This window comes from Canis lupus, chromosome 7 (assembly GCF_003254725.2).
Source record: "Canis lupus dingo isolate Sandy chromosome 7, ASM325472v2, whole genome shotgun sequence".
NCBI classification, from domain to species: Eukaryota; Metazoa; Chordata; class Mammalia; order Carnivora; family Canidae; genus Canis; species Canis lupus.
The window spans coordinates 45,952,449-45,979,837 of NC_064249.1; the positions used below are offsets into that span (position 1 = coordinate 45,952,449).

At 45.3% G+C, this 27,389-nt stretch overlaps 1 protein-coding gene and 1 long non-coding RNA gene across 2 annotated transcripts in view; one reads left to right on the forward strand and one right to left on the reverse strand.

Annotated features, from left to right (window-relative positions):
- The window catches only part of SETBP1 (SET binding protein 1), a 358,635-nt gene that overhangs the window by 273,964 nt on the left and 57,282 nt on the right, over positions 1-27,389 (reverse strand).
- LOC112647802 (uncharacterized) lies at positions 2,427-6,171 on the forward strand. Its single transcript, XR_003128475.3, has 4 exons — positions 2,427-2,677; positions 4,636-4,692; positions 4,892-4,993; positions 5,821-6,171. It is a non-coding gene; the product is annotated as an uncharacterized LOC112647802 (long non-coding RNA).

Below are 27,389 nucleotides of genomic sequence, written 5' to 3' on the forward strand. Positions count from 1 at the left end.
TTTTCTTATTTAAAGAAAAAACAAAACTCTCCATACTCCCCACATGTGAAATGCCTCTCGTGCTGCCGCCAGACAATAATTTTACAGCCACACCATGACCCTTGCACAGAGAAAAGAGGAAAAGCCTGCACCCCACCCAATCCAGGCCTGGGAGAGTCAACCTCTGGAAAAGCCCAGGTCGCTGAAGATCAAACTCACTCACTGAGGAACAACAGGAGGTGGGGAGGCAGGCGGGGGAGAGGATGGCAAAGGAGGAAGCATAAAGTTTAAAGGTCAAAACAAATGTCAACCTAACACCAGTACTGTATGAACAGCACACAGCCTCACTGCTAGACAAATAAAGGCTGCCGGGGAGGCAAGGTATCAAGAGGTTTTATTAACTCTCTTCCTGGAATCGTACACATAGGAAGTCTGTTCCATCATATAAGCTGCAAAGCACAATATTTATCCCTTGGGGGGGAAATCACAGAGCTGATATTGAATCCACAATACAGAGTTTCTCCTCCATTCCCTTCCCAGCCGGCCTCTGTTCCCGCTGCACCTCCAGGGGCCTGTCAGCAGGAAATACCCACGCAGATTTTGATAAGACTGGAAAGGGTCACATGCTGATGAAAACACAGGGCACAACCCTGGCTCCGCCTTCTGCTAACTTTCCCTAGCCCTATGAGGTCCCACTGGGAGGGCCCCAGGGGAGGCCTGAGATGGATGGCATCCCCTGCACCCTCTGCACTATGGGGGGCTCCATGTGCCATTCCTGAGCCTGGTTCTGTGACAATCCCAATCCTCTGTCTGCGGGGGGTGGGGGTGGGGGCGCTCCACATGAAAAATCTCCCTTTGCAGAGCAGTAAAGGAGTTACAGCAGTAAAGGAGACGGCTGGTCTATGGTTTGGTTCACTTGCCAAGGCTCAGCTCTGTTTCCTCTGGGCTTCCCATGCCAATCGCTCAGCTGGGGCACCTGGGGAGCTTAATCATGTGTGCATGAGGGTGTGAGCTCACGCGCATGTCTGAGTCTGCTCCCAGACTCACCCTCAGAGGTGGGTTCGAGTGGATCTTGAGAATCTGTATTTTTAAAAAGCTGCCAGCCAATTCTGACGCAGTCAGTGACCCTGGAGCAGTCTGCAGGTGAGTGTTATTATAGGAAGGGGTCCAGGACGGGCACCCAGTGTGTAGCAGGTCACTGGGATGCTCTCTGGGAGCCACCAGCGACTCAGCTGTCCAAAGCACCATGCAGTTCTCTGCATTGCATTCAAGTGACAACTGAGAGTCTGGAGGCACACTTAGGTCCTCACACCCTCCCTGAGTGCCGAGAACCCCAATCCATTTTTTTCCGTCACCACTCTCCTGTTAGGTGAAACATGTGACTGCCTGTTCTATAGCCTATTCTATGATGTCTCCTTTACTTTCTGACAAGATGTGGTTTACTGAGTGCCCTGACATCTATATAGTTATCATCTGTAAGTTATCACCGAAACTTTTGAGGGAATGACTCAAAGTATTTTGTGAGCTGTTCATGAACAATTGAGCCTGGGCAGTGTTTTGTTCTGGCAAGCACTAAAAAACAAAAGCTAAAATACTTTGCACGTATCATCCAAGCACAAAAGACAAAAACGATGAACCCACTGGCAATCCCAAGGATGCTACAAAAAATACCAAATTCTAGAATACAAGGATAAACCAAAGGCAAGGATAAACCAAAGGCAAGTACCAGATGAAAAATAGGTAAATGAAAACAAATTAAACAAAACAGGTAAACTCAGAACACGCTGGATACCAAGCTGATCGAGAGCCAAGGGAGGATGTTACTTCACCATCTCACGGCCAGGCTCAGGCAAACCAAGGAGATGTTGTATTTCCAGGCTCCTGGCCTTCACCCAGCAGTCTTGACTTCCGGTTCTGTGCTGTCTATCATCTAAACACGCTGGACACCAGGCCCTCCTACTCTCGTCTTCCTCAGTTACTTCTATCGAAACTTTTCTCATGGACACACTGGTTACCAGTCACCGAAAGCTCAGTATGAATACAAAGCAGTGGTCTCTCTCCCCTAGAATTTACATTTTTTGTGTCTTATTTCTTCACTGAGCTGTGGGCAGCGGAAAGAAGAAGCAGGGAGAGCATTTTCCTTTTTCTTTTGAAAAAAATTCAGGACCCCCATGAGCAGTGAGGAATACTCAAGGTTTTCCTTCTGATGGTGGGGTTGAGAGTGAAGATTCTGGAATTTCTGCAATTAAACATCCATCCAGAGCCCACAGAGGCTGGTGTGCCTTCACTTATGCTGCCTAGAAAGTGTACAGGCATGTAGGTGGTATCAGGTCCCAGTGCTGAAAGAGCATCCTCACGGCCGCTGTGTACAGATATGAGTGTCTGAAAGGCTGCCAGTGAGCCCCCAGCCTTTTCCATTACATGACAACAGAAAAATGGCCCTATCCGAACTTCTGTGACATAATAGTGGGGAGCAAATTGGGTTTCATGTGTGATTTTTTGGGGGTTGTTTGTACTAGATTTCTTCATAGGAATAGTCATGGGGAAGAATAAGCATTTTCATCTTGTATTCACTATTTTCACTTTTATCCCCACACCTACTTCCAGACACTGACTTCCATGCAGGTGGAAGGAAAGGAGGAAGCACTTAGAAAATTAGAATCTCCAGAATAACTTAACTTGAGCCAAAGCCATCTAGGTGAGTCTCTTCCAATTAACACATGTCTAAGAAATATCCACCCACTAAGCGCAGAGATAAAAAGAAAACTTTAAAAAGACCTTCTTATATGGTTGGAAGAGCGTATCAGGACTTCTTTCTTTTTTTTGTGCCCAAGGGACTTGTGGTTTTTAGAAACAGTACCAAATAGTACAGATCAGTTCCAGGCTAAGTGAAAAGTATCTAGAGGTTGAGCTACCATGGAAAGATAAATAAAAATTGTAAAGACCCCCCCCCCCGCTCACACACACACACACACACACACACATATGCATACACACGCGCATGCACACGAAAATGTGTTAAGTAGAAGGGACCTATCCATGTTCCCACGGGAAGTGTCCACCTGTGTGGCCCCTGAACTCTTCATAGGTAAGAATTCCCTTCTGGACCAGCCACCTCACCAAATCCGAAGCCCAGCACCTTCAGGCTCCCTGGCACAGCTCTGACCATTCAGCTGACCCTCTGGCTTGTTTCTTTTCCTTTTCTGCACTCCTCATGCACCTCATTCTTCTGCCCCTTAAAGAAAGTCAGCAGCAGGTATATTATACCTCACAGTTCACAGTGCCCATCTCTCTTCAGACAGCCCTTTGCAGACATGAAAGAATCTACTAGCTTACCACTGCATCACCCCTGTGAGTCTGAAGAATGACAGACATGGAGATTTTCTTGAACCAGAAGCAACTGTCAACATTACAGTCCTTGGTGAAATACATTTCACTATATACTTGGTGGGGTTTGGAACAATCCAGAAACTATAGGTTTCTTGTGGAATTCACGGCCTGATGTAGTTAAGCAGTGATCAGTATAAATCCACTAATGGGAAGTTCAAATCTCCTTAGAAGGAAAAGGACAAAACACTTGGTAATCACCAAAAACCTCGGTAAATATGAATAAAATCCTTAGCTAGTCTCGACAGATCCCTAATGGAACAATTTGTATTATGACCAGCCCAATTCCTTCAAATGAGAAAAGCAATTTAATGGAGAGTTAAACTGAGTAAAGAAACTTGAAAACATTATACCTTATCCCGAGCTCTGCAACATACGCCACGCCACACAGGTGCACACATACACGTATACTATGAAAGCATCTCCCAATGTTTAGGTACTTGTCCATGTGTATTTTTCAGAATATTCTTAAGAGAAAACTTGACATGGGATCCTAATATGTAAAACAGACAAAGAGTAAAGTTTGTCTGGTTAGGTTCAGTACCCTCTTGGCTCCCAACACTGGCCCCCAGTGCATTAGAGCTCCTGAAATCACATCTGAAATACGACCACCGACCCGGTTACAAACAACAGGGATGGTTTCTCTCCATAGGGGATGATTATAGATTTTCACTATTCATTCCAAGGTTCATTTACTGAATACCTACTGTACTTCTATATAGAGATACCAAGGTGAAGGAGACACAAATCCTGATCTCAAGTAGCTCAGAGTCTGTTATGGGAAAGATAAACATCAAAATATTCCAAAACATTAGGATAAGTAATATGATAAAGGTAGTCAGAGTATGCTATGAAATTTCAATTTCATCTCACCAAAAGTTTTCAGGGCACTGAGCCTATTTCAGAATGAACTGACTCTGACTTTAATTATCAGCTCATTAACTTTGGGAAGGAAGACTGGCCAGCCCAAGAAATGAGTATATTAAAGGCTTATTTCAGACTTTATACAAGGAAGTTTTTTCATTGTCTCCCAAAGAATAATATAAAAAGCACCTGTTATCAACACTGTAATAAGTGATGCTGCCAAATTTTTAAAGACAGAAGAATAACAAAATTTTCACACTGTCTCAAACAGCACACCTCTAGCTCAGAATTATGATGCTGCGGCTGATATGGTGGCCTCCATTGGCACTAATCACAAAGATTAACGTTATAAGCGTGTATAACACTTACCGCAATTTAGTAACTGATTTAATCTTTTTCTTACAGGCAGTTAATATGGCCATTTTAAGGAGGTAAAGCGTTCCTAAGCTTAAATCCCATTTGGTGAGTTGACTTTGCTGATTTCCTTCCCTTTACTGAATTGGAAACCCTTAAGTTCGAGGTCCAAGTCACAGTTGGTGACTCCTCCGAGAACAAAACAGTTTCTTACAAGCGGATTTGATCTGTCTCTAGATAATTCAATTTACTCCCACGTAACCTGCAGAGTTCTTAATAACTCCAGAGTTGTTTTTCTCTTTTGTAGTAATAGATGCTGTTGTTTAGAGGAATGAAAGGAAACACTCATGCCAATGACAAGGGGAAGAAGAAGAGGACTACAGAGTGTTGGAAAGGAACGCAATTTAGAGTTATGTCATCCAGCATTCCACAAGAGTAGGAAGGACTCTGCACATGACCACAGCATTTGCTCAGACACCCCCGTGAGAGGGAGCTGACTACTTTCTGGGGAAGCTCAATTCTCTTGGACAGCCTTTTTATTTATTTTTTTTAAAGAAAAATTTTCCTACCCTGATACAAGTTTCTGCCTCCCTGTCACTCCTACTTATTGCTTCTAAATCTGCTCTGTGGAAATGTATGCAACTCCCTCTCAGAGACAGGCCTTCAAATACACCTCCTGATGGAAATGTGGGGCTCAATTCCAAATCTGTTGGGATCCTATAGGTTGGCCTTCAATGCTTTCTTCATTTTATGGACTCCTCACACTCTGAGAAACCATAATAGATTACAAACTCAAAGACAAAATTTTTAGAGATTATTATTATTCCACTTTTAATCTTTTAAAAAACGCTTGGCAAAATATACATACCACAAAATTTACCTTCTTAACCATTTTTAAGGGTGGCATCAAGTACATTCACACTGGTGTGCCACCATGACCACCATCCATCCACAGAACTCTGCATCTTGTAAAATTGAAACCCTGTACCCACGGAACACTGGTTCTTCATTTCCTCCTGCCCCCTACTACCTGGCAACTGCCATTCTATTGTCTGTTTCTGTGAACCTGAGGCACTCTACGTGCCTCATCGGAGTGGAATCCCATAGCATCTGTCTATGACTGGCTTATTTCACTGAATATAATGTTCATAAGGTTCATCCATGTTGTAGCATATGTCAGAACATCCTTCATTCTTAAGGCTAAATAATATTCTCTATTACCATTCCATTTTACAGAGGCTCCAGGAGGTTAAGAGCTTTCCGAAGGTCCTGCAAGCAGAACTGAAGCCACATCCCTTGACTCCCTGTCCACTGCCTGCTCACATTTTCCTTCTCTACTTTCCAAATGAAAATGCTCTCTATTTCCATTTGGACTGAAGCTGAAGAGGAGGCTTCTTTATCAAAGCTCCCAGGCAATGAACTTGCCTTATTCTTCAAAGCCAATCCACACTCACACACCCCAGAGCGGGGAAGTACCTTTCAGATGGAAAGGAGCATAGAGGTTTAGTGACTGCTGTCCCCAAGATGCACGTGTTGACAAGGGAACCAGGATAGAAAGCCTGTGGATTTAGTGCCACTCTAATAAAACACCACTTCCCTAAGGTTTGCTTTAATTACTACTATAATTATTGTGTTCTCTTTGAGGGAGTGGGGAAGCAAACTGCAAAGCCTCTTTTCTTTTTCTTTTCTTTTCTTTTTAATACTGGAATTTGAATTTCTATGGTGGGCAATAGGAGCAGGGAGAGAGATGCCTCATGGGAGGTTTTGTTTGTTTGTTTGTTTGTTTGTTTTAATCTGGATGGAGTCAAATCTGGATTTAATCTCTCTTGCCAAGATATGGGGAAAGCCACAGGATAGTGTAACCAGAGTGGGGCTTAGACATCCCTCACAGCTATTACTTCTTAATAAAGAGGAGCTTTTCTACAAGGGGATGAGGTTACTGTCAGAGAAGGCATGACTAATCATGATTAATTTGATCTGTGCCAACATAAACTGGATCCACCATTCACTAAATAATTATTCTGTAGCCTGGATACCATTTCCACAGGGTTCAGGGAAGTTGCTGGCCATTTATCACATTACAACAAAACAAAAAAAACCCTACATAAACAAGAGAGGATAAAATAAGAAACTATCCTCAAAATAAAGCTAAATGTCTTCACATCCACCCACAAAATGCCTGCTTAAAGCTAGAAACAACAACAATAACAACAAAAAACCCTACATTGCTCTCTTGTGCCAAAGAAAGACAAACAGGATTGACTGGACACATATCCTTCTCCAAGAAAAGAACGAGAGCCAAGTCTGGTTCCTTTTTCAGGGCGAGAGAAGGATCAACCGCCTAACTGGCAGAAGTACATCCATGCCCTCAATTGATCTTTACTCTTATCTTGTTAGCAAGATATTAGCACCCATTCAACATAAGAGGAAACTGTGGTTTGGTAGATGTATTCCCAGATTACCTAAACAGAGCATGGTTTACAGCAAAACCTGGTCTCAACCTAAGACTTCTACCTTAAGGACCATCCTTGGCAGCAACCTTTGACCAAGTTCATCCTGGGCCAGATCCTAACCCAGACTGTCTCTTCTTAGTTCTATATCTAAAAGAGATAATTTCATGAATCATTTTACAAATATTTATTGAATAAACGTGTACCTCTGTACCAAATACTGTCCTAGGCCCAAGGACACATCAGTGAGCAAAGTCTCTGCCCTCAAGGAGTTTTTTTATTCTGGCAGAGAATGGCAGTTAATAAATAAATAAGCTAGTAAAATGCACAGCACATAGGGTAGAGACAAATGTGAGGTATAAAAATAATATAGGTTAGGAGGAACAGGGAAGGTCAGAAGGGGTGGGGTCTGTTATTTTATATAGAGTGGTTAAGAAAGGCATCATGGATAACTGATATTTAAGCAGAGAGGTCAAGAGCAAGCACTGCAGATGTCTGGGGGAGGAAATAGCAAAAACCAAGCACTTGAAGTTGATTGGTGCTTAGAGTCTTTTGGAAGGTAGAGCACAGTAAGATGAGGCCAGGCAGGTAAGATGAGGCCAGCTCACTTACAACTCTGGAAGCCATTGCAAAGAGTTGATTTCTGCACAGAATTAAATGGGGAACCATTGCGGGCTTGGGATAAAGGAACACCTACTGTGGAAAACAGAATGGATATACGGGTTTGGAGATTCCGCTAGTAATTCCAGGCTAGAGAGAGACATTTGAATGTTTTATGTGTATAGATAATAATCGGTGTCCTATGAGCTTATAAGAGAAGACTAGAACGGAGTACTGAGTCCCAAGGCACTCCAATGTTTAGAGGCCAGGGAGATGCGGAGGACCAGCAAGAGATTCAGAAAAGCAGCCAGCAGAACTCAGAGGAAAATAGAGTGCTACCCCAGAAGCCAAGGGAAAAGAGGTTCACAGAAGAAAGGATCAATCATGACAAATGTGGCTAAGAGGGCAGATAGTAATTAATGTTATCAGAAGCTTAGGAGCATCTCTCCAAAGATTATTTAATTTCTGGCTTTCAGCATACATGGGAAGAAAATGAGAGAAAGGATTTCACAGCTCTAAATGACCATTGTCACTTACCATCCCTCTTGGGTTTGCAAATTGTTCACAGTGAGAGTTCAGAGAGTCAATATGATAACTATCAGCCTCAAGTAACCCAGCACCACGCTATATTTGCTGGTGATGTTTGCTTCCACCTAAGGGATGCAGATGCCTTGATGCTAATTGCTTCCCTGTTCCTCACCACAAGCAGGGAGTGTAGAGGGAGCAATCCATTTACCTGGCCTCATTTTAGATGGGAAGAGACTGAAATACCAATTTGGGCGCTATGCCACGTTATATTGTCCCTCCTGTCCATCAGAGTTTGACTTCGGTGACGTGGCATTCGATGTCCTCTGCGACTCACTGTTTCATAATCCCAACTATTTATTCCAACACATGCAGTTACTCACTGTTCCCTCAACACCTGGAACACTTCCCTACTTTTGGACTGGGATGCTTCCCTCCCTACCTCTGCCTATTTAAGACAGGTTTTCAGCCCAGTTAAATTCATCAGTGAGTATTTCTGTAAATGAGGCTTCTTGCGAGTCTAGAATAATTTCTCCCTTCTCCCTTTGTCTTGCCCATATGCACTTATAATATACATGTTATCATTTGTGCCTGGCTAACTTGATATATTTTTGGTGACAGGCACCATATCTTCCTGATTTCTGTTTATCACTTAACACTGTGCCTTGTTCCAAATAATTACTTAACAATTATTCAGAGGATGAGTGAATTACTCTTAACAAGGAATGATGAGGCTTAAGAGTTAAAAGCAATAGTTGAGTTCAATGCAAGACCTGTCTAAAATTCAGACACCTGGATCTACTCTTTAGCCATACTGGTTCCTGCTTCTGCCCATGCCAATTGTTGATGGTAACAGAACTGTTTAATATGCTCTGAAGGCCTTGGCTCAGCCACCTCAGAAATGGGCTTGCATATGCTTTCCTTCTCTGGGCACACTCCCATACTCTCAGACTCAATGTGAAACGCCTGACCCATTCAGGTTTTTTAAATAATTACTTCATTCCTACCCTGCCCCTCCCCCCCAAAATACCCAGGTAGACATTGAGATAATACTATATGGTTCACCAGAGAAAAGCAAATGGTTTGTATCTCTTAGGGCCCAGAGGGTACATAAAACCACACTAGGAACTCCTACCCCCATGTCTGTCTCCATACTCAGCCCGTAGAAAAGAATAGACAAATATTTCTAGCTTTCCATACACTTCAGGATCTGAATGAAACTCAGACCTCTGTGTTCTCAGTGCTAAATGAGTTGCACTGCCTGGATAATATCTTAGGAGCTCAGGACCTGAGATATCAAGAACTGGCTGTAATTAAGGAAGAGATCCAAGGTGTGGGGGTCTGGAACTGAAAGGGTTTGTACGAGGGTGACAGGACAAAAGAGTATGTCGGGAGTGAGAAAAGAACTTAGCAGATCTTGAAGCAGGAAAAACAAGACAAAAAAAAAAGTTTTCAGAAGCTTAGTGGAATTGTGAATTGGCTAGGGTGAGAGATGAAGCTGGAAAGACCAGTCTGGCTAGCTAGTCCAGTTTGTTACCTAATGGTTCTAATATAGCTGCCTCTGTGCCTTTGACCTGGGTCAGGCAGGGCATAACAATGAGGCCATGCTGTGCACAGAGACCTTCCATCAGTCACAAGTGATGGAAAGAGCACTCTACCAGGAGTCAGAAGGCCTGTGTCCCAGCCCCGGCTCTGCCACTGAAAAAACTTGTAAATATAAACAAGGCAATGCACTTCTCCTTGCTTTGGTCTTCCTCCTCCAGGGAATAAAAGGGTAAAGCAATGGCACTGCCCACCTCATAGCTTTGCCATGAAGCTTATATACAGTAATGATCATGAAAGCTCTATTCAAAGTCAATATGCATATTAAATGAATCTCTAACAAAATATGGTGGGTTGTCTTAAGAAATACATGGTCAAAAAAAAAAAAAAAGAAAGAAATACATGAGCAGAGCTTAGCATAGACCCAATGAGAGCACTGTGCCCCATCGCCGCCCTCACTCAAAGAGTGCATCCTCTTGATGAGGGACCACATAGTCAGTTCTTCTGAATCAGCGGGTGTCGGAGGAACACCAGCACCAGCACCATGACCGACTTGGACTGACTCCTGGCTCTTATTTGCTAGCTTGTGCAACCTGGGGCAAGTTTTGTAAACTTGCTAAGCCTTGGTTTTTGCTTTGTTTTATTTATCGGTAGAATTAAAATGACGTTGCCTACTGGGAGGTGAAGATTGGGGATGATTCCGTGTGAAGTTTCTAAATCGGTTCCTGGCACACTGCAGATACTCACAAATGTTGTGGCCATTTTCATAATTAGCTTCAACATCAAAGACCTCACATATGATAGATACCATATCAAATTCATCAGCCATTTGCAAAGGATTGAAACTGATATCATAAACATAATTTAAGCCTTATTTGAGACTTTCTGCTTCTTTCTGTCTGTCCTTTATTTGTCGAACTGAGAATGGTAACACGGAAATCAGCTTATGATGTCATTTAAACGCACTTTGTATTAGAAGATCTTCTAAAGGCTTCTCCCTGTTTCCTCACTCATCTTTGGAAAAAGAAAACCTAACAGAACAAAAGAAGTCTGTTTCCTGACTGATACCTAAAAAATATATTGTTATTCCACACCACACTTATAATTTGGATTAGATTTTGTACTTTTCTCACATTTGGGCTAGCAAGGGGCTGAAGAGGAGGAAGAAGGGGAGGGAAAGAGGAGGTATGTAAACCAGAATGGCCCAGAATAAGTATTTAGGCATTTAAAGTTAATGAAACCCACTGGGGTTCAGCCAGTCAGAGCCTCCCTCCATCCTTCGATGGTAGAAATGAGGTCAGTTGACTAAGATTTAGAATTTAGCTTTGTAGGCCATTACTGTGTTGCTAGCTTGGGTTAGCAAGGAGAGGCAGGCTTCTGGTCAGGCCCTGGGTGATCATTTAGAGGCTAGGCCGAGCCGCCTGGAGCACAGACACCGAGTCAGCGCTCTGCAGAGCCCCCACTCAGACAGGCTTCCTTCCCTCCCATCCTGGGAGAGCTGTGTGAGACCCAATGAGGGAGGGAGAGGCCCCCTCCCTCTATCACAACAAGGAAGTAGTAAGACGTTTAAGGTGAAACATTCTGGATGATTACCTTTAAAACAAACACTATTTCAGAAACAGTATTTACCAAGCCAGGAGAAGGGGACTGACGGGAGACACATGACACCTGTTCTGCTGCTGCTGCTATAACAAAGCTGCCGCCAGCACAGTAATCCTGACAAGCGTTCAGCCAAGAAGGTGCCAAGGTCCTCAGCAAGCATCCAGGCCTGGGGTTCCCAATCTGGCTGCACATCAACATCACCTACCTGGGGAACTTGAAACATTACTGCCTGGAACTCATTTCTAGATGTTCTAGTTATATGGTATGGGATCTAGGAGAGACATCAGCATTTGTTTGTTTGTTTTTATAAAAATTCCCAGTGATTCCAACATGCAGCCAGAGTTAAGAAGTATGAGAACTACGATCTACTTCAATCCCATTAGGTAAGAGAGGAGAAATATGAAGTTCGAAGAAACTGAATGAGTGATGTGTTCTTAAATTGCCTTCCCCTTATTGTCCAATATTTTGGACATAATTTCAGGGAAATCTTCTTATTTTTAGACTTAACTATGAAGCACCCCCACCCCCAGCCCACCACCCTGGGGTGCACCCTGTATGGGGAAATGAAACTCTACCAGGCTGAGGTAGAAGAAGGGAACTGAAAGGTGAAACTGACTTTAAATAGGAATGAAACTGACAAGAGTCAGCTCAAAGGCCAAAAGCGGAGAAATGAAGCAAATGAAAACAAACCACCTCACTGAGAAAAGCTAGTTAAACCCTGAAAGTTCTTTCAGTTTGGATAATTTAAGGTTTTAGTGAGGGATTATGTTCTACATGTTGCAAGTATTCCCCCCACGCGGTAAAGCTTAGCAGACCCGGCATTTCTTGGGGGCAGCTGCAGAGCCGTAAACAGTCTGCTGATTGAAAACACACCTCCTGAGATAAAACAGTGGAAGGCAGTGATCACTGCTCGTGGACCACCACAGATAAGATCGAAGGGCTGCCACCTTTCTATTGCCCTATGAACAGCACTACCTCTATGCCTAGTCCCAACATGGGTCCTATTTGATAGTTAAAATAAATATCGACCCCATTCCACATCACAAAAGGGCCCCGAAAGACCTAATTCACCAATTCTAAACGAAATGGAAGAAAGATGATGTTCTCCAGTTTAGAAAGGCCTTAGTTTAGATTTTTGATGGTGGTTGTTACCTTGAGAAACTGGTTACAGAGTTTGAGTTTAGACCCTGAACTGACATCACACAAATACAGCGTCTATGATGGTCCCTGGCAGGCATCTCAGGGACCCATAGGTGCCTTTCATCAGCAGACAACGGAAGAAATGCCCCTTAGCCCAAGTCTATATTTTCTCACATAGAAAACATGGATGGGAGCCCAGATCCATAGTTTCCCAAAGATATGATAATGATCAAATCAGGGGAACAGACAGAACAGAGGCAGTCAGAAAGACTGGGCTGTCATATGCAGTGGCTCATTGACGCAAGTTTTTAAACAGCAAGATCTTTAAAAACATCTATTTTAGCCCTTTGACTTTTATAGTCTCAGGATTTGGGTCCTGAGATCTCTCCTCAGCTACTGCTTGCTTTTTTGACCTAAGGAAAATGCTGGTTAGTCAAGGGAATGATCTGAGGTCTGATTTATTAGGTCATCTCCTTAATCTAGCTGAAGCTCAGGAGTATGCCCTGTCCAGTCCCTGTGCTTTGTGGTGTCCCTGATGCTAACAGCGTCTTCTACCTCAGTAGTCTGTCCCCAGACTATCCTCCCTTGGCTGAGAGACCAAATTTAGACAGGACTCTAAGTGAGTAACAGATGAGACAGGACGAGAGCTGGAACTTCCCAGTACTTTCTTGATAAAGTGGAGAGTGACATGAAGGTTCCCCTACTCCGCAAGCTTGGGACTTCGGAGACATGTGCAGCAGACCAATCTCCAACCAGGAACGGAGTGGTGAGAAACAGGTTTCAATAGCAGACATAGGCGATGTGGCTGGAGCACTTGCCACTTTGATTGTCCTCATCGCCCTTTGGCACACTTTGAATTGTGGGAGGGTTAGCAGCCACAGGATAGGTTCCTGATCTGCAGAGCATGTTATGATTTATAAATGGCTTCCCTTACTTTATAACAGAGTAGAGAGGCTGGACTCTGGAGTCAGGGTTTAAATCCCAGTGGTAAAAAATCAATCAATCAATCAATCAATCAATCAATCCCAGTGGTACAGCCTCGGCCCAGCTGTTTTACCTCTCCAGACCTCAGTTCCATCATCTGCTCAATATTTCCCTCTGGGCTAGAGGGCAGATTAGATGAGGTGGTACAGATGAAGCCTACAGTAAAGGAGCAAAAAGTAAATGTTGACTAGACATTAGCTATTATTATTAGCAGTGTGTTATTTAAATCTCAGACTAATAACAACTCCATCAACCATGGTGGAGCCCGGCAGGAGACAAAGAGCATGCAGGCTCACGCATACCTGGGTGCATATATGCATGCACGTACCCACGGATGGCTGGTGGGCAGTGGAGATGTGTCTAGAGAACTGGTGTCAGCAAGGCAGGAGGCTCCAGATAAGGCCATGCTCCATGTGTCCTAGCAGGAGTATAAGTGTATTGTGGACTACAGATGGTTGAAACACAACTAACAGAGACTAAAGTATTTCATTCAGATCATACCTCATTGACAGAAATGATCAGAGACTGAGTGTCTGGTCCAGGATCACCCAACTTGTTAGCAAGCAGCAGGACTGATCTGTCAACCCAACCTGTCTAGCCCTAAACCCAAACTCAAAGCAGAGGGGAGAGGGGGGCATGGATTTCAAAAATGAGCCCAAATCCTCTCTCCCACTGCCTATATCACCCGGTTCTTCTGAATCAAGTCAAAAGGCTTATCCTAATAACTATTTCTTATGTTGGATGGACTCAGATGTGTGACTCCCCCCAAAAAAGAATTTAAAAAATATGAAATCTGCCTTTTGTCAAATGGATTCACACCGAATCAATCTGCAGGGCACCAAAATGTCACACTGGTGCATCAGTAAAGTCATTCTGGTAATTCAAGAAATCCATAAAACTGCCCCCTGGCACCCTCCTGAGCATGTCCACAAGCCAGAGATACAAGAGCCATGAGTGAAAGCTCTCCTCCTGAGAAGCTCTGAGTGGCAAATTTTCAGGACCTAGGTTTATATGGAAAAAAGATATTGCATCATTAAAGAGGTTAATGAGCTTCAAAAGGCAGATGCCCTGAATGCTGGGGAGGGGACAGCAGAGGAGCAGAGGGGATGGTGGGAGAGACATGTGCAGGGAATTGCTCCATTCTTCAATGTCAGGCATGGTCAGGAGGTGCCCTCCTCATGGTAATAATTGCAGCAGAAGGACAAGCTCTCCTGGTGGGCACTGGAGCCTGGCTGATGGCTGGGCAGTGACCTGCCCTTCACATCCAGCCCTGGGCTCTCTGAGTGAAGAATGCACTTGTCAGCACAGAGATCCCTAAAGATTCTGCCAAAACCAGCTAGCTCACTGTTTTTCAAAAGGATTGCCCACAGAATATTTGTCTCAACTGAAAGAGTTCCCTAATCAAATGGTGTTTAGGGGGAAACTGCATATGACATATCACTCTTGGAGCTTCATAAGGCACATTAACATGAGAGAGGCTCTGAGAAATGCTTTATAAAGAAACTTGTTCATTTCTTTTTTAATCAAACTTTTACAAAACGTATTTAATCACTGAAGTTTCTGCCTCTCCTCGGTTTGTTGTTGTTTTGTTTTGGTTTGGTTTTGGTTTTAACCTGACACCTAGCTACATCCCATTTGGGAAAACATTTTCAGAATAGCTGTTCTAGCCCAAGATCCCTCATTTTACAAAATATCAAACAGGTACACTGATGTCTTAGTGACCTACTAAGGGTCACAAACAAGTTAGTGCTTCTTCTTTTTCAGTAAGCTAAGGGCGTGTGACATTCTGTGGATAGGTTCAAGAAAATCAGCCAAGATGCCAGAATAAAATATTGATCGACAGATCAATATCAACCTATTGATCACATTCTCCAATCAACAGTAGGGCTGAAGAAGGAATGACCTTGACTCTTTATGATGAGGTTTGGGACATGGTAAATTCCAGAATCATGCCTGAGGGATGATTTTGAGTTTGAACAGGAAGAGCTTGTCTAAAATTGGTCATTAAGGTCAATGATGTCTTCGTGAAGTTGAGATGCAGAGTCCAACAGGAAATGAGAGAACCAAGGAGAACCACAGTGACAAAGTTAGCAGTGGCGTGGGTGACTGGGTCTAGATAAATTCTTGAGATGGAGTTCTATGCGCTGGGCTGGGCTGGGTATTTATATGTTCTAATTACTCTGAGCATATGGTGCTCATTTTAAAAGGTCAAGACCACAGACATAAAGGGACTTCTCTATCAGAATGCCCAGCATTCTTAACTAAACCCTGCTCTCTTCAATTTCGCTATCCATTTAAATGAAGTCATAGAATGTTGTCCTCTTTTTTTGAAAGTCAACTCCACTCAAGACATAAATTCCAAAAGAATAACCAAAGTAATGAATGACAGAGGACACACCTGAAATCATCTTCATAGATGCTTTGGACGTTGATTCAAATTTGACGTAGCATTGATCAAGCTAGTTAGGTTTAAGTAACAAGCACAGCATAAGGAGTCAAGGTGGCTATTAAAGTACCCTTTACAAATCCCACTGTGTTCTGCACTGACCAGACTGCACCTGGAGGAATGGATTCCACTTTACTCACACTTGAGTTATATTTAAATAAGGCATTCATAGAGGGAGTGTCCCTCATAGAGGAAGTGATACCAGGAATGACCTGCAGAGTGAGCAGAAACTAGAGAAACTAAGGTTGTTTACGATCCAAAAGACTATGGCTCCGCATGACAGGTCTCTTGTGGAAGAAAGAAAAGATCTGGTTTATAGGATTTTTAAGAAATTGCACAGAGGCATCTATGAAGAGTGCAAGAAGACAATATAGTGTGTAATATAAGCACTAACTCTGTAAGAGTTTGAGCCATCCATGAGTGGTGGGTAGCCAGATGTCTATCATCCTTCAAACAGTCACCTGTTTGTTTTCAAACCAGACTTCACTTGCCATAATTAAGTGGGATGATCTCAAAGTGCTCCCAGGGTTCTGTCTTGTTTCTTTGCCTCCTGTCTCCCCCACAGCCTTGACTTCTTTCCCATTCATGACTACAATTTGGCTCTCTTCCTTCCTCCCTCACCTCCCTGGTCCATCACACACCATCCTCAGTGTCACACTCTTCTTTTCCCAGATGCTTGACCCTGACTTCTACACAGGGCATGTGCTTTGCCAACACCACATGTCTTGCCTCCAACACAAAGCTCATGCTCACCTAAAGCATTAGTGCCTTGGTCACACCAGTTACTGGGTAGGAAGCCAATGTCCATGTGTCGGGGACCTGAGGGAGAGATTGCCTTAGTTATGGGCAACTAAAGCAATGGATGGGAAGGGCTCGATAATGGTGTGATTCTATTATATTTGAGGTAGTGCTCATTCTAATGTACAAGATTCTCACAGGCAAGGCAAAGGCATTTCTATGACATTAGGCAAGTCATACTAGGTTTCTATTCCCTAGTCTCATGTCCCCATCCCTGGGAGTAAGGTTCCTTAAAACTATATTCACCAAGAGTGGAAGAATATTTTCACACCTGCTTTCTAGGATCTGTCCAGATCATCCTTCCAGGGTTCTGTGATTCATTGCACAAAATCCTATTCTTCTGTGGTGAGCTCGTGGCAGGCTCATGTTGGTTCCAACACAAGAGTAGCCTTGGTGGATTAGAGGCCCTGGCAGGAAATCAATCTCTAATCTCTTTTTAGTGGCTCATCCTTCTCAGTAGGATTTTGGAAATAATCCACAGTCAAAGGTGACTTCTTGAACTGTCAGAGAGGAATAGCGGAGAGAACACTGTGCTGCCAGACACAAAAGCTTGCATGATTGTCCCAGCTCTGATGGACCTTGAGAAAGTCAATAACCCTCCTTAAGACTTGGTTTCCTCATCTGGAGATCTGAAGAGTTTGAATTTGCAGTAGCTCCTAACATTTCTGGGTCACAGATGATCTTAAGAATCTGATAAAAGCTGTGGATTCCCTTCCCAGAAAATGCTTAAATTCACATACAGACAAAACTGCATCTAGTTCCAGAAAGTGAGGAGAAAACCTCAAACCACCTACAGGATTCCACAGTAACCCAGGACCCTAGAGTAAAAACTCCATGGGCCAGTCATTTATAATATTCTCTAATGTTTCTCTATCTAGCTCTCCATCACATCTTCTCTGTAAATATTAATTTCATTAAGTATTTTTCTCCTTTTTAGCTCCCAGTAGTTGCATACAGTTCTCCTGACACACCTTGGGCCCTTAAAGTAATATATAAAATGTGTCACATGAACTCATTTTAACAGACAACATAGAACCAGCACAAATAAAGTATGCAGTTGCCACTGCTGGAATACAATCTCTCTACTCAACTAAAAACTTAAATACCCACCAGCACTCCACTTAGATCATTCCCCAAGAACAGCCACATTCTTCAGAAGTATGTCTATTGTTTGCCTATGTCTCTCATCATGACATCCACTTTGCATCTTATGATTCCAGAGACAGCTGTCCCGCTCTCTATCCATGAAAAAGATGGTGGGCCCACTCAAGCATTGACCACCAGTCTATGTTCCAATGATCCAGGCATTCAAGTGCCACTGGGGTCCTGAAGGGTTTCATACTGTGACTGGTAAATCAGCTGCATTGGGAAGGTCACTCGTCAAATAAACCCAAATCACATAAAGAGATGTGAATTCTATATATTTTTTCTTCTCTCTTTTACTTAAAAATTGTATCCTATCTATTTGCCTAAAGTATCAAAGTCAATATTATTGAGTATTTACTAAGAAAACATAACCCAATACTTTGAGAAATACAGAAAGACGGTTCCAGCTTTCAAGGACCTGGTATTGTAATTGGAGAGAAAGAAATGAAAAACATAACAATAAATTTTTAAAAAGCAAGTAAGAGATAAGTCAAATAACAATATCCCCTGCAAATAACTATAAATGGCAATAAAATAGAGACCACAGCCCTATGAGATGAATTGTCAAACAATGGTAGAGGACAAGAAGTGGCACAGAAAGCAAGGATGAGCACTAACCCAAGTAAATGCTGGATGATGCTCATCTGGCTACACCCTCTTAATGACCCCAAATACATGGTTCCTCCACGTTCGTGTATATGCCCCTATTCCGTTCTGTACTCCACCAGCTCTATTCAATAAGCCCCACCACCTGCAAGGTTCCACACAAATCCCATCTGCCCCAGGAAACCCTGTCCTACTGAACTAGCCCACGATGATTTCCTATGTGTTCACAATTTATAGCAGATTGTCAGTATTCCACACATCTTCCATCTTACCTGGCCTTATTCTGAAAATCTTTCATAACTTTAAATTTTGTACATCCTAAACTTTGTAGCTAAACCTCCTGAGAGCCAAGGCCATGTGTTCCCTTGCCTCACATCCTCTGTAGAGCAGAACTCTGTGACAGCTGTACAGAACGAAGATATGAAACCCAGAAGAATCCCAGTGGCATTTGGTTTGATTAAAGCAGATGTCCATAGCTCCTCACATCTACCTGATAATGCTACCTTACTTAGACTCTCAAAATTCATGTTAAAGCCCTAACTCCCCACATGATGGCATTTGGAGATGGGGACTTCGGGAAGTAATGAGGTTTAGCTGAGATCATGGAGTACCCATGATGGGATTAGTGCCCTTATAAGAGCAAGAGACACCAGAGCTGCTCTCTCTGTCCTCACATGAGGACACAGTGAGAAGGGAACCATCTACAAGCCATGAAGAGGTCTGTTACCAGGAGCCAAATCAGCCAACACCTTGATCTTGGACTTCCCAGCCTCCAAAACTGTGGGAGATAAACGTCTATTGCTGAAGCCAGCCAGTATGTGCCATTTTGCTACAGCAGCCTGAGCTAATAACTTTAATTCACTTATGAATAAATCAGTGTCTCCATGACCTACTTTGGCAACGTATCCCCAGAATCTGTTACCCCCAGAACATCCCCCACCACACCTTCTTCCTCTCTACTCATTTGACATCTTTCCTGTTCTTCAAAGCCTCATCCAGTGTCACATCATCCACAAATCCTTCCTTTAGTACGGGGTCCCACTCCCACCCCAGGGAGCCTTCCTCACTGTGAACTCACAGCAAGGACTATCTGCACCATCCCTCAGCTACTTCATCGTGCATTGGCATAGCATCAAGAAACAACTGGTGAATGAGCACAGACAGCATCGGACAACTCTGGATAATCAACGTTTATTTCTATTTATCTTTTGTATCGCTACCATATTCCATTGATTGTAGGATGCACAATTTTTTCTTTCTAACATCTCTGAAATTGTCTGACAGTCTGTGGCATCTTACATTTGATGATATATGGCATTTCAGTTTTCACAGTATGTCCTTAACTCCTCCACAGACTGCAAGCTCTTTTAGGAAAAGACTCACACATTATGTATCAGTTTTCCTTCACTTGCCCAGCAAAGACCCTGTGGACAGCATAGAGCTCCATACTTTCTTGCTAAAGGAGGAAACTACCTCCCTGAAATCCAGTAAGAAGCTCAGCCTCCTGGGGTCTGGGATCTCCAATTGTCCCTTCCCTCCTGAAAAAGGAGGAGAGCAGCCAGAGATATGGGCACATTGGATGGTGAGGGGGCTTAATTCTTGATCATCGATTTCCCACATCACAGAATTTGGGAAGTGGAAACACACACTGACTCCACTGTGGCTTCTCTCTCTGAATCCCAGGGTCACACTTGTTTCTTTGTGTCTCGTTCTTCTCTTTTGTAAAATGGGTCCCATTACACTTACCTCCTCAGAAAGGGATAATGATTGGAACAGAACCAAATGACCAGATCTTATAAATGCTGCAGATGAGTATTATTAAGTGCCTGCCCTGAGGACCTGTTGCTTCCAAGCATGGAAAGGGGAAAGAAAGGACACTGGAAGGTCCCAAGGTGGCTGTTCTGTATATCCACAGTGCACTACTGTGAGAACTCCCTCTGAGCTCACCCACTTTCTCTCCATACTGCCCACCCCAGCAAACACTGCTGATGAACACAGAAGACTTGGTAGTGACAAAGAGAATGAGGAGAAATGGATGGTGAGAAGAGCCAGCAGGGGGTTCCATACCAGCCCTTGGGAGACACTTGCTCACCACCTTCTTTCAACAGTCTGTGTCTACTTGTGTGTCCTCCCACATGCCCAGGCAGCAAGTGCAAATATGTCTTGTTACATGATCCATCCTGTGTTGCCCAATAAATAACAGACACAATCTAAGTTGCCAAGAGCAGCTTATCGGAGGCTGATCTTTATGTCTGGATCCGAGGTCCTGGAATACCAGCCCAATTAGGTGGAAGCTAAATGAGCTCTATACACAATTCCCTTTACCCACGCTGCTCCATCGAGGTGCACGCATGGACATGCATACCATGCCAGCACACAGACAGTCTTCCTTCTGAGAGGCATCTTAAAGAGTCTTAGATTGAGCTCATGCTACCAGATGACTTTTTACAAAGCCATGGACTCTTCAGCTACTTGAGGTTTCTTAATAAAAGACCCTGATGTTTTCTTAATAAAAGCAACGAGGCCAGAGTCACTAAAACTAGCATGCTCAGATACCCCCCGGTTTTTCCTCCTCTGGAAACATATATCAATGTTCTGGTTTGTTCCCTCTTTCCTTTTCCCTCCATTACTAAATTATGTTCTCACTGAATGATGAGGAGACCAAGAGATCATCTTTTGTCCTAACTCAAAGAGAGATACACATGCCCCTCTTCTTCATGTCAGTGGTCTGGCACTCCCTTCCTTGTTTCCTTCCTCTCTCTTTTGGTGATGGGGGTGGGGGGCTGATAGTGACAATTAATGGAACTAGTGTTCCATGAAGCTTCCTTCTCCAGAGTCTTTGCCTTGGGTCTCCCAAACCCATCCAGCCTCCTGAGGCAGAAAAAAGTGTAACCCATCTTTACAAAGACCCACTGACCCAGACATTTCTGCCTTCCTGCCAAGGAGGCTGTCTCTACACAAGAATCAGAGTTGGGAGTGGTCCAGGGATAGCTGGTCTAGTAGGCATCAGTTTGTGATCTAATGAGTTTGTGAAACACCATAAACTCGACCACACTTGGAGATCCGTGATGCTCATTAACATATTAAAGGCTTTGAGACATCCTACTGCAAAGACATCTGTTTAGCTCTGTTCGGCCAGGTGTTTCCCAATCTTTTTTGCTAACGGAATCTTTGTTGGCCTCTAACACCTCTTAATGTTCTGAGTCGGTGCGTGCCACAGGCTACATATTGTACAACTCGGACCTAGTCCAATAGTTCATTTTTCTCCTGGGAAAAGGAAGAAACAGAGAGGGGCCTTAACTCACTTAATCTCATACATGAATAGCAATATGAAGCAGCACATAAGAAGTAGAGCAAGCCCAGGAGTGGGAGGTCAGGATGTCTGGGTAAAATCCTCTCCCTGCTTGCCTGCCATCCCTTAGCTGTGTGGCTTGGACCCGCACCTCTCTTTTCTAGAGTTATTTTCATTCTCAGTAAAAGGAGGACTTTTTTCTTCCAAGGATTTCTAAGGCTCTTTTTGGTTCCCTTTTCTGGGATACCGAGACTCTAGTACTTGCTGTAACACCTTCTGGAGCAGGTCCCAGAAGTGTGAGCCTATAGTTGTTCTAAATTTAAGCTTTAAAAAGCTCATGAGGATGTCAAGCCACATGCAAGAGAAAACAGCAAACTCCCCTATGGGTCATGAAGATACCTCTAAGAGTAAGCATGAGGGAGATATAGGTCCCTCCCGCACAGGTCACCACCTGTACCTGGAAGCAGTCAGAGATGATATGGTCCATGCAGGAGTCATCAGGAACCGGGAAGCCCCACCCACCTGCAGCTTCCCTAAGCACTAGGAGCCCAGCTTTAGACAGCAGCCAAGGCTGGGGCTGGCTTGTGACTAGCCATTGTGCCAAGATCCAGTGCCGGCCACTAAGCAATAGACAAAAGCATGAGGATATTTTAGCACAACAGGATGCCTGCTGCATCCGTGGCATGCTGTACCTGTCTCTCATCCCTACCCCAAGATAATGCATAGACAGCCAAGAACAACATTTATAGTCCTCTTCAGTCACATAAGCATGTGGCATCTCTGTCATCCTTACATCCATATCAGATGACAATCTCTGTGTTGGCACATACCCACCTGCTTATGCCTCACTCTGTCCCCAGTGCCTGGTACTGACTGCTACTCTTTCATATCTACAGAATAAATGGTAGTTCCTGATTGTTAAGACTCAGAATATACATTAATCTATAAATTCATCAAACATCCTCAATGTGCCTTGCATATCGTGAACAGTAAGCTACACATTATGAGAGAACCAAGAGGTGATTTCAACCCAGACTCTGCTCCCCAAGAAATTCCACTAGATAACACCTGTGAAGGCTTAACTATGCCACAGACTTACCATCTCAGTCATCCTACCATTCCCACCGCCCCCTCCCCAGATCTGTTTCTTTTCCCATGTTCCCCATTTGGAGACATGGACTGGAAGCAACCACTCACTCAGTCACCTAAAAAGGCAATAATAATTATCATCATTAGAGATGACATTTATTGAGTGTTTATTATGTGCCAGGCTGGCAATTGCTGTGAATTTTATACTATTATTTGCCCTCTTTTACAGAGATGTGGGTACTATCGCAGAACCATGCTTTTCTCTCCAGCCCTGTACATCTAACCAGTCTTGAGGTCAGTTGCACACCATAACTATCTCCTCTCCTGTCTTAGTCACCACTTCCATGTTGTGCCAAGCCTTAATTGCTGCTCTTGCCTGAACCATTAGAGTCCCCTTTTAAATGACATCTGGCTGATGGACAACCTATCCACCCTCAAATCACCCAAAACAGAAATGGCAGAGCAGCTGATCATGCCTCCGCCTCCACCCCATTCAAACCCTCTTCAGGCTCCTCGGTGTGCAGGAGCCTCTGAGATCAGGGAAGGCTGCTCAGAGAGGGGTGGCCACTGAGGCTTCATGGAAGAACTTTCTTAGCCCCTTCTCAGACAGACTGCCTTGAACTTCAAAAATAATTCTGCACCACCTCCTCCGGGAGCCTTCCCTGAGCACTACCCCACCCCCCTTCCCCAGCCACCAAGGCATCCTCCTGTGGCCCTCTACGATGTTCACTTAGCACTTCTAACAGAGCCTGGCCCAGTCTGCTTACTGACCCTGGACTCTCAGATCTCAGGGCAGCTGATCCAGATGCTGCTTCCTCAGCATATCACCTGGCAGGGTCAAGAGACCTTGGTTGTTTAGCACAACTCCCTGCTCCTGCTGCCTGGTGGCTGTATTTTTTGACGAATAATGCTTTACAAAAATGTCAGAGTAATAGGACACCCTTCTTTCTTTTTCCTCAGGGCTTTCAGCTATGTTAATATTTCAAGAAATATACCCATACTCTCTTCCTATCAAAAAGAATGCTCTTACTTTTTTCTGATGAATAAACTGAGGCTCTGACACATCCAGTGACTTGCCCAAGGTCACACAGATAATGAGGGACAGAGCTCACAGTCCGGCAGCTTTCTCAGGGCCTCGGTCCCCCAACCCCCTATTAAAAAACAAACCCAGGAGAGAATGTTACACATCTAGCTGCATACGCATATGTATTTATACACATACACAAATCTGTAACACGAACAGATACACACATATATGAATGTGAATACAGCTGAGTGTTTAAAGAAAGGGGTGGGGGCTCCGAGAGCTTCAGAAGAAGCTGAGGTCCCCCAGGAGGGGGCCAGCAGGGCGGGGCGGCAGAGGCAGCAGCACAACAGACAGCTGGTGTTTGGGTGGTAGTAAATCACCCTGAAATGAGCCTCTTCCGTGGACTCAATGAGGCCCCCACAACAAAGGGAGGCCCAGCTTGCAGCCGGACAGCCTGCCCGCCAGCCCCAGACGCATATAACAGCTTCATTCAGGAGCCCCACGTCCACACAAAGGCCCCGAAATCAATCCGACATCCCGCCACCCTGGACAATGCCCCGAATCTTCTCAGAATCGAAGGCTCAAACGAGGGGACAGCATTCAGGGGAGATCAAACCACCGGCCTGCCACGGAAAGCAGGCACGCCGGAGACCTTTTAAAGAGGAGGCCTGGGTGAGGCAGGAGGGTGCTTGCTGGCGCTCTGGCTCACGCAGTCGGGCACGGCCGGGTGAAGGCTGTGTCTGGCTCCATCTCGGGCAGCCGCAGCCCCCGTGCTGCTGCGGGGGTCCGGGTGTGCGACACTCGCCAGCGAGGGCCACCGCACTGCTGCCTGGCCTCGGGCTTTGTGCAGCAGTGGCCCGTGTGAACCTCCACCGCAGGCGTTTCCCACTGGCCGCGGCCTACAGTAGGGCACACACATGCAAATGCCCCGCCGGAGGCGGCAGCTTAGGGTGTTGACAGTGGCAGCCCCACACCAGGCCGGGGAGCCCCTGTTCCCAGGCAGGGCCCCTCGGGGTACTCATCTGCCCCATTCGGCTGCCTAATCCTGTTATCAGCTGCCGAGCAACTGGGCTGCCTGGTGGAGCTGGGGAGCCTCCTGCCGGGAAGGGGGGCAGGCCAAGGAGCCTGGGTTGGACTCCCCCTTCCTTCCTAGGGTCATTGTTAAGACGCCTCGGTCTCTGGCAGTCCCCAGGAGCCCTCACCTCCCTGGAGGGTAGGACTTGATCTGCTCCTGGCAATGGCAGAGTGGCAGTATGCTGGGAGTCACAGAGGAATGTGGCCCGGTGTGTGGGAGCGTGTGCGCTGCAGTGACCAAGGCCTGGGACCCGATCTGGGCACCCACTCCAGGCACAGAAGTGTCTGCGACATTCTAGGCGGTCACCACGAAGGTCAAATAAGTTGTGATGAGAAACGAGGGGCTTCTGCTGAAGGGCCATTTGTTGTGGCACCTGTACCCTGTTCTCTGAGAGCCTGCCTCGACTTTCCCACGCAGGTGCAGGGAGTGCGCAAGGTCGGCAGGGTGAGGTGCGGTTGTGCGGGCAGCTGCCCATGAAGAGCTGAACCAAACTGAGAAGGCGCAGGTGGCTCAGAGCAGGAGAAAAAACCAGGGTGCTAAGGGGCCAGTCTCCCCTTGACCCCTCCTCTGTGGGCGCAGACACCTCTAATTTTTGCTCTCTCTCTAAACTGCTGGCCACACTTATGCCTGGAGCTGACATCCAAAGGGCCAACCTGTACATTATCTAAGCCATCCCGCTGCAGCCCCCCTCAGAGCAGCCCCCCAGGGTCACGGCCCTGGGGGAGGGGGACCCGAGAGGTGCAGGGGTGGGGGGTTGAGTGGAGGAGCCGGCCAGACCTGGGAGAGGCACAAAGGGTATTTTCTGCTTTAGATTCACTTCATTCTCAACTGCCTTCACCAGCCAACAATAGTAAATTGAATCCAATTTCCCCCTTGGAAGGGTCAGTTGTTGTGGTGGTGGTTTTTTGTTTTTCGTTGTGTGTGTGTGTGTGTGTGTGTGTGTGTGTTTTTACCCTTCTTTCCATTTTCTGCTTTTTAGCTCACCTCCTCCAATCTACTTCCCTACAGGAGCCGAAATTAAACAAGCTCCCCATATGCCATGCCTCACTTGTTGTCTGTTCCCCTCACTGCCATCTGGCCTATTTGCTCAGCCAAAAAGAGAAAGAGAGAGAGAGAGACAGAGAGAGAGGGGGAGAGAGAGAGAGGGAACAAGAGAGAGCAAGAGAGAGCAGAGAGGGAGGAGGAGGGGAAGAGGGGAAGGAAGGGAAGGCAGGGAATGGGGGAGGGAGGGAGGAGAATCAGGGAGGGAGGGAGACAGAGAGAGAGAAGGAGGGAGAGCCAGACACAATGAGGAGGCAGGGGTGAGGATGCAGCCTCTCCCATCTGCTCCTTGGCCAGAGTCCCGGATGGAGCAGTAATGGAGAGCAACAGAACCAGTGATAATTAACCCAAACACAGACCTGTTTATTTAACCTGCTCAGATAGATCAACTCCGAGGCGGCGCTCTAGCAAAGGGCCCTGGGACACACTTAGGGAGCCAGCCTGGAGGCTACTAAGGACACAGAGGCAGCCCAGCCCTCCCCACAGACATCCCAGGCCGGCCGAGCATGAGCTCGAAGAGCAGGGAGGAAGAGGAGATAGGGGCTGCCAAAAGAATCACTCAAACCCACCCACTCAAATCTTCTGGTAAGAAATCCTTTTGTCATCTTGCCTTTACCTCTGCCCATTAGCCTATGTGATCATAGTAGCTGCTTCTGGATGGCCAAATTTTGCCAAGCAAAAGCTAGCCAGGATACACTTGTTTCCTGCATCTCCCTGCCCCCCTGTTCCCTCTGGACCACTCCACATCTTGGCATAAGGACCCGGGGCCAGGAGACAAAAAGCTAACTAGAGGACACAGAGGCTGGAGCATAATCACCTCAGCCTCCGACTAAGATGGTCAGTAGCCAAGGACAAAAGCCAGAGGCATAGGGTGAAAGAAGCCTGAGGTTCAAGACCTAGAACAGCCACTGTTGCTGGATACATGGATCTGATTACTTCTTCTCCCTGGGCTTCAATTTATCTATACTTCCTGGGGGCAGCAAAGCCGACCTCTTAAGATGTTTCAGTCTTCAAAAATTAAAATGGAAAAAAGGTCATTGTCATAGATCCGCATTTCCTTCCCCAAGTTAGGGAGGAGACTACAAGCTTTGAGCAAGACCCCCAGAAGCTATGACCTGTTTGCCATGGGCAACGAGGACTGCACAGAGAGGGGGCAGGGCCCACGGGCACACTGCTGTGTGCTGCAACCCCCTTCAACCCCACCCCTGCGGGCCCCAGAAATCAAGGGCAAGAACATTTCCAGGACTGAATAGCAGCAGACAGGAGTTGCAAGTCTGGGAACTGGAACCCCAGGAAGCTCTTGGCTGTGCACTGAGGGTTAGTGAAAGTGTGCACTAGCTGGGTTGAAAATAGGAAGCGTCAGGGGTGGGTGAGGAGTTGGCAGGCACCGGATTCCAAGTGGCTTCACGCTCCTCAGTGGAAGAAATGCAGAGATAATTTGA